Source organism: Ursus maritimus, unplaced genomic scaffold (genome assembly GCF_017311325.1).
Source record: "Ursus maritimus isolate PB19 unplaced genomic scaffold, ASM1731132v1 scaffold_2, whole genome shotgun sequence".
Lineage (NCBI taxonomy): Eukaryota > Metazoa > Chordata > Mammalia > Carnivora > Ursidae > Ursus > Ursus maritimus.
Genome location: NW_024424452.1, coordinates 1,964,415 through 1,967,819, shown reverse-complemented (window position 1 = coordinate 1,967,819; position 3,405 = coordinate 1,964,415). Strand labels below are relative to the sequence as shown.

Genomic DNA, 3,405 nt, shown 5'->3' with positions numbered 1-3,405 from the left:
GTGTCCACAGCCCAGCTGGCCCAGGAGCCCCTTCCCGCCCTGCCCCCGCCTGTGGGAGGCCTGGCCTTTTGTGTCAACGGGGAGGCTGGGGGCTGGCAGGCTGGCCTGTACCCTGGGAAGGCCTGGGGTGGAAGGAAGGGGGTTGCCCACACCGCGTGGGGCAGGGGGGCGCCCCGGCCTGTGTCTGTGATCCAGCCAGGCTGCTTCCGCTCTTGGGGACTCTGAGCCCCACAATGGGGGCGTCCCTGCTCGAGGTGCCAGGCCCCTGCTGCTCTGTGACTTGAGCTGGCGGCTCACCCTCTCTGGACTTCAGTTTCCCTATAGACCAGAGGCTCCCGTCATGGTGAAGTCTGTCTTCCCAATAGCCACGCAAGATGGGAGTCCAAAAAAGTAACATTAGATGCCAGACTTTCTTTTCCCTGGGGTGGGGGGCACCGAGCGTGGGGATGGCCTGCGGCTCGGAGTCGGACTCACTGCCTCTGAGCTTTGCTGGGCTTGACACAAGGACCAGGCCCGCACTGTCTCCCAAGGACTCGGCCAGGTATGCAGAGTAACACTGTCCTGCAGACGCGAATGGGCTCAGAGAGGTTAAGTAACTCGAGGAGTTACAGCAAATGAGGGATGGAGCCAAATCCAGGCCTGACAGATCCCACACACACGTGTGCACGCGCACGCATACCCGTCCCTCAACCGCTGGCCCTCAGCTGAGTCAGCTTCGAATCAGCCCTTCGTCCACTCCCGGTTACAAGCTGCCAGGGCGCAATTCAGACCACAGGGGCGTCAGACCCACTGCATTCCTGGGCCTCAGTCTTCCCTTCTGTGAAAGGGGGCTCAGGGAGCTATGAGATCAGAGGGTCCTGCCGTAGGGGTGGTACGCCTTGTGATGTCCCCTTCCGTGACTCCCCGGGCCCTCAGCACACAGTGTGGGTGCCTCTCTGGAACCGTGTCCCAGCTCAGCACTGCAGCTCCGTGGCTGGTCCCTCAGCTGACACCTCCTCCAGAAAGCCCTCCCTGACCTCCAGTTGGGCTTGTACCCTCTGCTGGCCTCTACTCCCCACCCCCATCACACTGACTCTTCTGGAGGTCAGGGACCAGGTCTTCCCCCTTTGGCTTCATCTGTCCCGTTGCTTGTCCGCCTCCCTTCCAATCCTGGAACGCACAGAGCATTTCTGCCCCAGGGCCTTGGCACCTGCCCCTCCCTGCCGCTCTTCCCCAGCATTCAGCCTGGCTCGCTCCTTCCCACTACTCATCCCCACTAGCAAGTGGTGGTTCATGGATTTAGTATCTGTCACAGGTGCGCCAGCTGTCCATCCCTACTGACGGTCAGCTCTGGGACATGGCCGGCGCCCGCCCAGGGAGTTCCCCATGGAGTCCTCACACCTGCAACAAGGCCTGGCACGTCATACACACCAATCCACATCTGTTAAATAAACGAGTAAACGGAACCAGACCCCGCTTAAACCCTTCTAGGGACAAGCAGTTCACTACCTAGCACAGTAGTGCCTGGAGAAAATTCTAGAGGCGGCTTAACCTCTCTTTCCGTCCGTCCCTTGCGCCGTAACGGCAGCTCCTTGGAAGGAGGCCACACGTTCCGCGATATGCTTCAGAGACCCTAAGACATCAGCAGGGTGGGGTGCTGCAGCCGGAGGAGGAGTTGAAAGAGGCCGGCCAGACAGCCCCCTGCTCCGAGCAAGCTGAGCAACCCCTCAGAGGGCTGGACTCCCCTCTCAGTTATCTGTGTGTGTGTGTGTGCGTGTGTGTGTGTGTGTGTGTGTGCGCGCGCGCACGTGTGCACGGTGCAGGGGGATCCACTGGGCCGGCCCGTCTGGGGAAGCACAGATGCCTTGGCCAGGAGGTGGGGGCCCTTGCAGGATTAGGTCTACAGGCTTCCAATGCCACCGGCTAGCCGAGGGTACCAGGCCCTCTGGATGGTCAAGGAGAGAGTGCAAATGCCCACGGGGCCACATGACTAAATGAGGCAGGTGGGCACAGGGCGATAGGGACTGGTGTGGTCTGCGGCTAACAGGAAGGGACCTCGCCCACCACACTCAGCTCCTTCCTCCTATGCACAGGGAGGTGTGCAGAGTGGGCAGATCTTCCAATATCAAAAGATCTGAAGTTAACGCATCTAGTATCTGTTTTTAAATACTGGCCTCCATGGTGAGACCTGCACCCAGTATCAGTCTCTAAGCAAGTTGCCCCAGCGGCAGTCAGTTTGAGACCTCTGGTCTAAAGCCAACTTTCACCCTGCTTTGTCTCACTTGGACACCTGAGGGTGGGGAGTGCCCCCCTCCATATTCCAGCCCGTTCCTAAAGCCTCTGGGGCCCCACGAGAAACAGACCACCCAGCAGAGGGCGCTCCAGACACGGTCTCCCCTCAACCCCAAATCCAGGTGGCCAAGACCCACTCTTTGTTTCCCCAGAATGAGAACCTGGGCCCAAGGCCCGAGGTGAAGACGGGGAGCATCAGGAATGGCCAGGCGCCCCCTGCCTCACTGACTGCAGGACCCAGGGCCTGGCACTGGGCTGAAGGACAGGGTGAATGCACAAACGCTGTGTGGGCTTGAGCAAATCACCGCTTCTCCGAGCCTCAGTTTCCAACTCTGTAGAAGGGGCAGCTGTGAGGAGCATATAGCACCCGCCAAGTGCAGGAGAACGTTGTCCACATGAGCCCGTCTGCTCGCTCCCTGCCAGGGCAGCACGGGGTCAGGTCAGAGCTGCTCCCCGCCAGGCCCGAGGCTGTCTCCACGCCCCTGCTGGGTGTCCCGGGCCTCGGCTCACCCGCCTCTTCATGCAGGCTGCAGAACAGCCGCCATGGGTGCAGGGGTGCGGAGGGAGGCTGATGCTGAGCCCTGACCATGTCTCAGCACGACCCCAGAGGGCTGGGGGTCACCAGGCCATGGTGTAGGGCTACGGTGATGCCCCCAGTACGCCTCCCCTCTGCCTACGGCACAGGTGGCATTGAGCGGCAAAGCCCATCACCACCTCTGGCCCCCAGGGCTGTTCCTGCGACAGGGTGTGGGTGCTGCCTGTCCCAGGGGCCCCACCGGTGTCCACGCTGGAGGTCCCACGCCGGCAGCAGTGGGGAGAGCAGCCCACAGGCAGCAAGGCCTGCCCCACGGTGGGACGAGAAGAAGAGAGAGGTACACACCTGATTGTCCACCGTCGACCATCTCTGGAAGGGCTTGGGAAACCTCGCTGTAGGGGCTACTCCGAGCGGCAACCGGGACCTGGGGAGGGGGTGGCAGGCGAAGTGTGCATTTCGCCCCCCACATTTTGTCATGAAAAGTTTCAGACATACGGAAAGTGGCAATGCCGTTCAGTGAACACCTGTGAACCTGCTCCCTGGACTCAGGGATTAACACTTTGCCCGGTGTCTTCCTCCCACCCCCTCCTGGGTCCCCC

The 3,405-nt window shown here is 61.3% G+C and overlaps 1 long non-coding RNA gene across 1 annotated transcript in view; it reads right to left on the bottom strand.

The window, feature by feature from the left end:
- Window positions 1–3,405, bottom strand: part of LOC121103720 — a 24,874-nt gene that overhangs the window by 8,845 nt on the left and 12,624 nt on the right. The window contains exon 2 of the long non-coding RNA XR_005835917.1: window positions 3,152–3,230. This is a non-coding gene — a long non-coding RNA (uncharacterized LOC121103720). The remainder of the gene's footprint in view (window positions 1–3,151; window positions 3,231–3,405) is intronic.